General features: G+C 43.8%; 1 protein-coding gene across 3 annotated transcripts in view; it reads left to right on the top strand.

Moving 5' to 3' along the window:
* Positions 1 to 2037: 2037 nt before the first annotated feature.
* Positions 2038 to 11241, top strand: part of RHOBTB1 (Rho related BTB domain containing 1) — an 84797-nt gene continuing 75593 nt past the window's right edge. For all 3 annotated transcript variants that reach the window (XM_084633938.1, XM_084633934.1, XM_084633935.1), the window contains exons 1-2: positions 2038 to 2210; positions 9606 to 9693. The gene's annotated coding sequence lies outside the window, so the exon portion shown is untranslated. The remainder of the gene's footprint in view (positions 2211 to 9605; positions 9694 to 11241) is intronic.

Here is an 11241-nt window from a genome sequence, read left to right as displayed (position 1 = left end):
GCAAAAATTTGCAGATTTCACTTTTCTTACGAGCTTCTTCAAGTTTGCTCTTCTTAAAACCCCAGTTCCGGGAATTATGTGACTGTGAGCTCAGCTTTCATTTTTAAAAAATTAAGTTTCTAGCCCAAATAGGTTTCAGAGTAGTAGACAGAGACAAACACTTACAAGATCTCTATCAAGCATTCTTACAACTACAATACCCACCTGCTGAAGTGAAGAAACAGATTGACAGAGCCAGAAGAGTACCCAGAAGTTACCTACTACAGGACAGGCCCAATAAAGAAAACAACAGAACGCCACTAGCCATCACCTTCAGCCCCCAACTAAAACCTCTCCAACGCATCATCAAGGATCGACAACCTATCCTGAAGGACGACCCATCACTCTCACAGATCTTGGGAGACAGGCCAGTCCTTGCTTACAGACCTGAAGCAAATACTCACCAGCAACCACACAACAAAAACACAAACCCAGGAACCTATCCTTGCAACAAAGCCCGTTGCCAACTATGTCCACATATCTATTCAGGGGACATCATAGGGCCTAATCACATCAGCCACACTATCAGAGACTCGTTCACCTGCACATCTACCAATGTGATGTATGCCACCATGTGCCAGCAATGCCCCTCTGTCATGTACATTGGCCAGACTGGACAGTCTCTACGTAAAGGAATAAATGGACACAAATCAGACATCAAGAATTATAACATTCAAAAACCAGTCGGAGAACACTTCAAGCTCTTTGGTCGTTTGATTACAGACCTAGAAGTGGCAATTCTTCAACAAAAATACTTCAGAAACAGACTCCAACGAGAGACTGCTGAATTGGAATTAATTTGCAAACTGGATACAATTAACTTAGCCTTGAATAAACACTGGGAGTGGATGTGTCATTACACAAAGTAAAAGTATTACCCCATGTTTATTCTCCCCTCCCCCCCACACACTGTTCCTCAGATGTTCTTGTCAACTGCTGGAAATGGCCCACCTTCACTATCATTACAAAAGGTTCCCCCCCGCCCCCCTTTTTTGCTGGTAATAGCTCACCTTACCTGATCACTCTTCTTACAGTGTGTATGGTAACACCCATTGTTTCATGTTCTCTATGTATATTAATCTCCCCATTGTATTTTCCACTACATGCATCCGATGAAGTGCGCTGTAGCTCACGAAAGCTTGTGCTCAAATAAATTTGTTAGCCCAAATAGTTGCAATGAAAAGTTTGGTAATGTGAATCTCAAAGGACCACAAACAAAAACAAAAAAAGTAGAAGAATTATTCTTCTAAATCTCTTCATTCCAACTCACTCATCGCTTTGGGAGCAGTCTGAATCCTGATTTTTAAACCCTTGGAGCTGCTGCCTGCACTGGAAGTTACTGAACATGGGAGGGGAGGAGATATTTTGGGGAAGAAAGTGGGGAGAAGTTTCCTTTGGCTTTTCCGTCAGGAATAAATGGATTAGCTGAGGCTGAGCAAATCCCCTGAAACAATTACCCTAGTGACTGTTCTTGAATTAGTTACAAGCAGCCTATTTAAAGAAGCAGCATATGATTTTTCTGGCCTTTAAAATTAAGATCCATGTTAAATTCATGACAACCAGCCGCCAGACGGGGTGTGACGCTCTTTGGTACCTGGCACCTCCAGGACACTCTCCAGCCAAGTATTAATTAGCGATGACAATTAACCTTGTCAGTGCTACTGCAAGTCGCTTCTGGTGCAGATAGACAATGAGGCGGTTTTGTCTAGACACTGGCCCCTCTCTCATGCCCCCAGGGGAAGGAGTTGCCCCGGGCCCCAGCCTTTTCCTTCCTCTCAGCAGGGCGGCGTGGCTAATGGGGGAGGTCTGACCAGAGGCCCCCCCAGCCCTGCAGAGCGATGGGGGACTGAATGCCGGAGTAGGGGGACAGGGAGAACTCAAGAACCGTCCTCAGCTCAGGAGCAAGCTCAGCAGCTGCTGCTGTTCTGCCAAGCGCAGCCCCGGGACCAGGTGGCCGCCGGGGCACGTGACGGCTCCTCGCAGCCCGCCCCCGGGGCTGGCTGGCTGGCTGGGCCGCACCGGGCGCGCGGCGGCGGCGGCGGCGAACTCTCCGGCACTGGGAGGTGCTGCTGCGCCCGCAGCTTACAAAAGCGGCTGACAAGCTCCCGCCGCCCCGTGACTGGCCGCTGCCCTCCCCGCCTGCGGGCTGCATCCTGACGCCTCCTAGCAAGGTGAGACGTGGGCTGCGGCAGCCTGCCTGGCCGGGCTTCAGCTGCCTGCTTGGGACTGGGGCTCGGGTGCGGAGCTAAGCCAAGCAGGCGAAGGGCGGCAGGGAGCGAGCGAGCGAGCCCGGCGCTGGGTAGCAGATTCCCGTGTATTTCTGGAGTTCAGGGGGATGTGATATGCACCTATGGAGAGACTTCCCGCTGATCCCCGTCCCTGGGCAACGGGAACCCTGGGATAAGTGACCTCTTGAGCTTTCCCTCCGCACAGCTCAGAAAGATACTGATCTCTGGGAGCCCAGGCTGGCTGGGTGTTTTCGTACTTGCACAAAGTCCCTTGAGCCCTTCTTTATTTTTGTCTCAAAAAATCTGATTTGCTCCATTGTGCCCTATATTCATCTGCAATAGGTAGTGTATCTTAAAAACGGTTCAAAAATGTATTGAAGACCACTAGTAAGAATGGATGTAACCAGCTGTGGTAGGTAATAGCTAGGAATCTAGGAAATAACTTCTTGTCTTAAATGGGCAAAGAGAAAATATAAAACAGACTTCAGGAATATTTTCCATTTATTTAGTATGTATCTAGTATACAGTAGGTGACCTGTCTCCGAAAAAGAAATGTATTTATTTAGTTCCACTTTCCCACTGTTTTCTACTCTTCCTTAATGCTTTCTGCAGTCTCTAGAAGTCAGTGGCTTCAGAACAGGCTGTTGTTGTTTTTTAAACAGGAAAAGTTAAAGCATGACTCTAAAAAACACGTTTTGAAAGTATCAATAGCAGGCATAAGCAGACACCAGTGTGAAATATGAAAAACGAAAAAATGGTAACTTAAATTTTTTGAATTAACCTTTTACAGTTTGTTTTCCAGTTTACTATTCTAAAACTGGCTTAAGCTAAATTAACTCTACTGAAGTAATGTATATTGAATTTGTAGTGAAACATGGTGTTTAGTGAAAAAGTATCCCTGTGCACTGGGGAGACTATGTCACAGTTTAACTTCTGGTTCTGGACAAAACTGTATTCACATTATTGAGAAGTTGGCAAACTTTGGTAAGTCAGCTGAGAAAATCAATAAACATTCTAGGAATTTAGTGTAAATATACATCTTGCTCAAAGAACAAAGTATGCCTTTTACTATGAGGTTGTGACTTAATTGTCAAGGTTCCTTTCAGCGGTAAAGCCAACAAATCAAACAATGTGGCAGAACTGTAATTCCACTATAAAATTGCACTAATAATTATTCTACTATAAAACTGCACATTTGAATTTGTCTTAAGTAGTTTTAGTTATTCCAGTTAAACATTGTTTAAATTGTATATATTAAAAATTATTAATTACCCTGACATATGACTTGATTAGGAAAAGGGAATGGTTTGTGGGGGGCACTTCCATATTCTATTTTTTTTAGCTAGTACAAATGTCTTGCAAACTCTATTATCAAAACTTAAACCTCTTCCTATTTTGTTTCACCATATTAGTCAAGAGACCTCATAATGGAAACTAAGCACTCCTGTTGGTCCTCAGACACTTACAAAATGCACTTTGTGTGAAACTCAGTAAATTGTTTTAACTTAGCATGCACAAAGATAATGCGAGTTTACACACTACTGGAATAGCATTCATTGCATAAACAAAGGTCTGTTTCTGATGTTTAGAAAAAAAAATGTTCAAAGCCTAAAACTGTTGGTGGATCACTGCACTATATGAATGAAAGATCCCATGGGTGTAGAGGGCTGGCTCAAAACTTTCAATAATACCACTCAGAGAATCTGGGGGAAAGGTGAGTAGTTGACAGAGCAAGTGCACAAGAGATCTTTGTGCTGCCCCCAAATAGAATGCATGGATGAGTTAGTGGAGATCCAGGGTTACGCCTATGAGTATAGAGTAGAAAGTTCATTTGCTCTGGATGAGGAGAAGCCTTGTCCTGGTGAGTGAAAGGATCTGTACCATCAACTGCTACAGAATCTGAGTTTTCATTTTATACATACACACACACACACACCCCCACCCTCTACCACTTACAGTTGTGACAATAATCTCTCAAATTCAAACTGGCGCACTGCTGTCTTCCTGAGTTTGCAAACAGACTGCTCCAAATCAGCAGTTGCAGCTCACAGCTTTTCAGGAAACTGCAGCGTGAAATCTACAAGACTTTGGTCAGTTTGACCATTGCTGTTCTGAATCCTGTTGGCAAAGAAACTATCGTGAATCATATCTGTTTAATGCTGCTGATTCTTAGGAAAGTTATGAGCTGCAGAGTTATTGACTAAGGAGGATCTCTCTCTCTCTACTACTCTGCTCTTGAGAGAGAGAGACCGAGACCTTCTCTTCTCCCTCTCCTATTCTTAGGAAGCTATGAGGAAGGAGAAATGTAGTGTATATTCTCTCCTTTTGCAGCTGTCAGTAGGTAGCAGAATAAAGAGGCAAAGCACCTTCTTACAGGAGCTGAGGGGGGGTGGAGCTTCAAATTTATAAAATGCTAAATAGCCAGATGTGGATATGAAAGACTGAGTCACTGTGCAGGAACAGCAATTGGTAGAAATCCCAACACCTTCCTGTTTCCAAGTAACTGGTTGCAGGGGAGTTGCAAAGGATTGTTGTAGGACCTTGTTAGTGGGTATTAGGAACCTCTACATTACATGTAATCAAATATGTGGATTTGGGGATTCTTTTTACATTTTATTTGAAAAGGGATCTTCAGTTATGGGCACAAATTGTTAAAATTGAAATGCTGAGTGGCAAGGAGCCAAGTATTTTTTGCAGGAAGTAGTTATCCCCTTCTGGATCAGGATAACGAACTATTCTTTGAAATTTTAGGGGAGAGATGCAGTAGGTAACCATTAGATTAAGCACTACAGTGATAATCACAGATTTTAATTTACCACAGGTCTGGAATATTAAAGCATAAATTTTGTATTTTTTTAAAGGAAGTGCCAGAGGAAGGGGCTTCATTGACTTTAGTGAAGGATCACTTTTTCATTCAGTATACACAATTAGAGGACGACAAGCTATTGTCCAGTATGAAGAATTTAATAAGTGAGGTCTTTATTAAGGATCGCTTGGGAGATAGTGATCACTTTTTAATAAGGTTCCACATTTCCATCATTGGAGGAATTTTAGGTTAAATTAACTTTAAAGGCAAAATTTGATAAAAATAAAAGTATTAAGCAAAATTGATAATTGTTTATAAGTAAGGGTTGCTATAGATGAAAATTGACTAAAGCTTATTGAAGAGGTATGAGAGATGGCACAGAGCGCATGTGTAATGTTCCAGAAAACTTTAACTTGTCACCTATCCACATTGTGTGTTTGTGGTTTTTTTTTTTTTTTTTAAATTTGGAGTAAAAAGCAGATCCTATGGAGTCATAGAGTAAAATTCTGCAGAATTTTTAGTTTGCTAAGAGGAAGAACATGGGAAATGTAAATGGTATTTTGTGGAGGAAAAATAGACCCTGTCACCGCATCCGGCAGGGGGAGGAAAATTAGAGGAGAAAAATCACATTGAGGCTTTCCTTGTGAAGTTTACTATTCTTCCATCAAGGGAATAGATTGCCCACTGCATAAGAGGCTGGGGGCCTGCCCACAAACCCAGCAGGTCTCCTAGATTACACATTGACTGAGGAATCTTACAGAGGCCAGGCATTCTGTACAGAGATCCTCTGCATCAGTTCTGGTCCTATTTGCCTTGGCAGTGGCTGCCTCAACCTAGCTGGCACGAGATTCCCCAATTAAAAGAAGATTCCCTAGGGACAAGTGGGCCACTTAACACATCCCTAGCTGAATTATTTCCCATCCTGAGCTCTACAGAGCAAGGGGGAAGGGGAGTGTAAATTCCATGCCTGCCTACCCACTCCATTGTCCAGCCTACCTCCTTTCCTCATGCTGATTCCCAGACTGCAGAGAACCCTCCACGGGGTCCACAGGTATTGCTACCACAGAGGGGCAGAGCCACTGTTTCCATACAGGAAGGGAATATCTGTGGATCTTGGAAGCAGCATGAGGTATAATATTAAGACAAGAGTATTTATGCGTAGAGTTGTGAATGAGAAAAATCAGAGGGCAACAGTGTAAATAATTATTGATTTCCTGAAAAAGAAATTATGAATTAGCTAATTGTTTTAAGAGGGTGGACTTTGCAGTTCTATTTGGGTCCGTAGAACCTTGATAATGCTTCTATGAAGGATGTGTTTATGGGTGCTAATGAGGTCAAATTGGAGAAAAGATTGTTGAAACAGTGATAAGCACGTATTTGGATAAGATAAAAGCAGATGACACACTGGGTTAGTCTACAGGTGATATGCATTCAGGATTGAGATGAATCAATAACAATCCCTTCTTAAAAGGGAAGCTCTATGAGACTGAAAATTAGACCTGCAAGTCTGACATCTATATTAAGGGGAAAAATATTCATAGCTTAAAGATGCATTTACAAAAGGGCAGTTGACTACGTGTGACAACTGTCTGATAATTCAGTTGCTGAGGTACTGATGCATGCACAAGTGTTTTGTGCCTTGTTTTTGTTGTTTGTCTTTGGTTGGTTTTTAAATAAGGGAAGCATGTTTGGAGAAGGAACTTAAAGAAACCTAGGGTGAAGTGTAGCTGCCAGAGTATGGGGGTTCTGGGCAAATGGAGCCACCTGAAAGAAGGCAGCGGTGGGGGAAGGATATAAAAAGCATGTCAGAGGAGTGTCCTGGGTGGTAGAGGGAGCAAAAGGAGATGAGTGCAGAAGAGTAGAAGAGAGCTAAGATATTACTCCAGGGGGGATTCTGCAGGACTGCATACCCACAGAAAACACCCCCACCCCCTGCAGATTTCCTATGTTTCCTTGCAGAAAACGGCAGGGAAGCAAAGAGAAGCTGGGGGGAACCATGGGTGCAGTTTTTTTGCCCTGCTCCAAACAGAGGCAAAGCATGGGGGGCACATGGGGTTACATGCCACTGCCCCCTCTTGTTCTGCAAGTGGAGAGCTGCCCCACTGATGGAGGCTCTGTGTCTCTGCTCCCCTGACTCTGTAGCTGAACACCGCCTCCTGGGTCCTAGTACCAGTCGTGTTCCCCTTCTGTGTGCTGGAAGCCTTCCTGTTTTCTATTCTGTGCAACAGTGAGTGCCCGTGGTGGGGCTGGCTAAGGTGGGGTGGGGAAACGAGAGAAGAGTGGGTGAGGGGTGGGGGGAAGAGGAGGTGGAATAGGGCAGGGGGAGAGGCATGTGGGGGTGGGATGGAAAAGAAAAAGGGGATGGGGACTCACAGGAGAAATGGGAGCCCAGCATGCAGCATCCCCTTAGCAGCAGCAGGGGTCCTCCATTAAGCAGGTCCATCAAACCCTCACCCTGACAAGCCCTACCCCCGTACATCTGGACCCCTCCAATGAGCCCCCCAGACCCTCACCCCACTAATCCCCAACCAGCTGCACCTGAACCCCCACCCCATCAAGCTCTACTCCCCTCAGCACCCGTACCCCCCCCACTGAGCCCCTCACACCCAGAACTCCCTGCCGAGCCCCGTCTCTCCACACCGAAACCCGCCTACTGAGCCCCAACCAACTTCACCTGGATCCCCAACAGAGTCCCATTGCCCCTGCACCCAGAACCCCTCAATGAGCCTCTATGCATCCAGATTTCCCACTGAACTGCCTGCCCCCAGATTGCACCACACTGAAACCTCTCATCCCACACCTGGATCCCTCCACACTTGGATCCTGCTGGGCTGAGCCTGTCCATCCACACCTGGTGCAGAGGGGCAGGGTCTCAGGGTGTTTCTGGGGCAGGCCCAGCCCTTGCACTGTGTCAGGGTCAGGTGCAGCCTCACTGCCGAATCCCTATACTGGGGGAGGTGGGGGCTTCAGGGTGATCTCCTACCTCAGTGCAGCCAATGGTCTGTGCTCCCCACTGCCATGCTGGAGCCACATTTATTTATTGACAAAATTTGCAGAATTTTGTAGAATTTTTAAATATTGTGCACATAATTTTTAATTTTTGGCGCAGAATTCCCTCAGGAGTAAGACATGGAGGAACTTGATCTGTAGACAATAGGTATCAGTGGAGGGTTTAAGAGGGGCCAGATATGCACCTCACAGAAGCATGTGAGAGCAAATTTTGAGTAGAGCTTTGGAGAGATGGCAGGATTGAAAGTTAAAGTCAAGGAGGCATGAGAAGGAGAGGTTGCAGTACGCTGCACAGTTGGTATACATGAGATTATTTGGAGGAGTGGTGGGATGCCACTAGCTCCACTGCCAATAATACACCAGGGACATCCAGCTATATATCTAACTTTCCATGGACACAACCAATGCCATCACAAGCATGTGACATTGCCTACAGAAGATGAGCGTTTGGATCAGAAACAGCTGACTCAAACTTCACCTAGATTGAAATGTTGCAGATTAGATAGTTGAAATGATTAGAAGTATTAAGCAGGCCTCTGTCCTCTCCTTCCATTAAAGAGGTCTGCCCTTTACCTCCATTTATCAAACTGGTACGAAGCCTCTGGCTGACCCATTGAACCTTCATAACTGGGTAGCATTGGAGTGAAAAATGTCTTCTATATTTAGTCTAACAGATTTCAATTCTTCTTCCTGGATGAGGTTCTGGCGACAGTAATCCATATGTTTATTGCCTCTCGGTTACATTTCTGTGATTCACTGCAACTAGGGCTAAGGGTGGAGGAAACACAGATGCTCTAAGAGCTTGTGAACAGTCAGCAGCCTACCTCCTCAGAGCCAAATTTCAGAGAAGACGAGACTAATATGGTGCCTTGCTACCTTTGGGGCATGATACCAGACCTCCTCTTTGAGTTAAATATATATGCACCTTACAAAGATGTGGATAAAGCACAGAAAACTCCATGAAGTCCACTACAGATTGGCCTATAAAGATCTAATTACCTATGTAGCACTTTGATGCTACAGTGATGGATTCCATAGAAAATGCTAAGATGGAGTACATATACCTTTCTTTTGATTTGATTTAGAAATGCAATGTAATGTCACTAATTTACATTGTCTAGCCTCTTCTTAGTGCTTTAATATCAATAAATATTCCAGAGGCAAATCCAGAGAAACATATACTCCAGAGTCTAGATGCTCACTTCATTACTTAGTTCCCAAAGAAAACAAATTTGTTTCAACAGAGCTTGAGTGTGTAAACCCTCAGGTCACATTCCAAAGCCCATCTGTTTACCCCTGGTTTATTCAGAGCAGGTGGAGTGAGTGGTTAAAGTGCTTTAACATTAACATTGGGTCAACCTGTAATACTGAATGTGTTTGAAAGACTGTTTATTCACCTAGAGGAGTGACCAGACATTTTTCTAAGATAAAATTAACCATAAGAAAGGTTATTGGTATAGTATATGAATATTATTATTTTAGTGTGATCATGGTAAAAGTTATGGCATTTGTTTTTTTCCTAGGGGAACTACAGTAAAGAAACACAGGAAAAGTTGTCTTTTGACCAAGCTCTTAACAATGGATATGAACACTTTTTTCTCTTCTGGTGAGGTGAGTATAGACTTGTTACTAGAAAAAAGTAACTTCTCATTTCATTTATCACTGTCTGTTACAATTAGATTTAGGTCCAGCAAATCCTTGTTCAGATGTCTTAAACACAGATAGATCCTATGTTGGAAAGCTGCTTATACTGAAAAGTTTAACTGAAAAAAAAAAAACAACCCCAGAATCAATCATGCTTTCAGTTTAAAAAAACAAAAAATCAGAAACTGGTATCATTCTAAATTCTTCATTAAATGAACAAAAAAATAAGTAAGAGTTCTGCATTATTGTGAAGTTAGCACAATAAACAGCTTCCCAAATTGAGTGGCTTTTGACCTAGGGTAAAATTTTCAAAAGGTCCTAAGTCCCATTTTTGAAAGTAGTGCAGGGTGGGGTTGTCCACTGAAATACTTGCTTCCTTGCAAAAATCTGCAGAGGCATGTGATGGGGAGGGCCCCAGGGTCAGGACAAGCGTGGTATCTAAATCCACACACAGAAGCAGATTAATGCTCTTCTGCACAAGATACATTCCTGAATAGGGATCATTTGCGTACTGAGCCAGTAGTTGGCACATTGTTCACTCTGTGTTTATACAGTCTGTGAGCTAGTCAACCAAAACCACCCTCTTCTGTTCCCAAAACTTAAAAAACGAGATCATTTTCAGTCCCTCAGTCCTCTCAATTTGTTATATGTTCAGAAAGAATAAACAAATATATAGTAATAAAGAGATTTAAATCATATTCTATTGTATATTTGAGCACAACAGATATGAATAGAACATACATTACTAAAACATATCAGGAGGGAAAATATTGGAATTCATAAAAGACTGTAAAAGAATTCTGTGCAATAGAACCAAGAAAATTAACTTTGTTATGTATTTATATCACTTTTTTTGTAAGTGGAAAAACCTCCACAGGGCATCCAGCACAGGAATGTGTCTGCGGGTTATTACCTTCATGGCATTTTACACAGACACACATAACACTTGATGTGTTCCCAAGGCAAAAAAAACTGCTTTTCAGTATTTTTATGAGCCCTAGGAATAAATGGTCTCTGGCAGAAATGATGAAGCAATATAGGGTTGCCAACCTGGTAATATTTAAAAACTGGACACTCCAGCAGGAGTGCCAGAACCTCTCCTACCCTGCCTTTCCCCTCTCAGGCCCCACCCCTTCCCCACCTCTTCCCCCAAGGCTCCTCCCCCATCTACTCCTCTACCCCCCCTTCCAGGTCAGAAGGGACTTGCCTGCTTTGCCAGGGCTAGGAGCTGCAACCACCCGACGCAGGTAGGAGGCAGGTAGAGAGCCCCGTCTGAGTAGGAGCTGGGGCCAGTGATGACCCAGTGCCTCCCCACCAGCAGTAATCGGACTGTGGGTGTCTGACCAGTAGATCTGACTGAACACTGTCAGGTCCCCTTTTCAACTAGACATTCTGATTGAAAACCAGACGCCTGGCCACCCTCAAGGTGCACGCTACCAGAAGCCGGGAAATCCAGCATTCAGGGCCTGATTCAGGGCCTACTAAAGTAAATGGAATTCTTTTCATTGTCATCAA

This window comes from Lepidochelys olivacea, assembly GCF_965140295.1.
Source record: "Lepidochelys olivacea isolate rLepOli2 genome assembly, chromosome: 7".
Lineage (NCBI taxonomy): Eukaryota > Metazoa > Chordata > Testudines > Cheloniidae > Lepidochelys > Lepidochelys olivacea.
The sequence above is the reverse complement of the archived record's forward strand: the minus strand, read 5'-3'. Positions and strand labels throughout refer to the sequence as shown.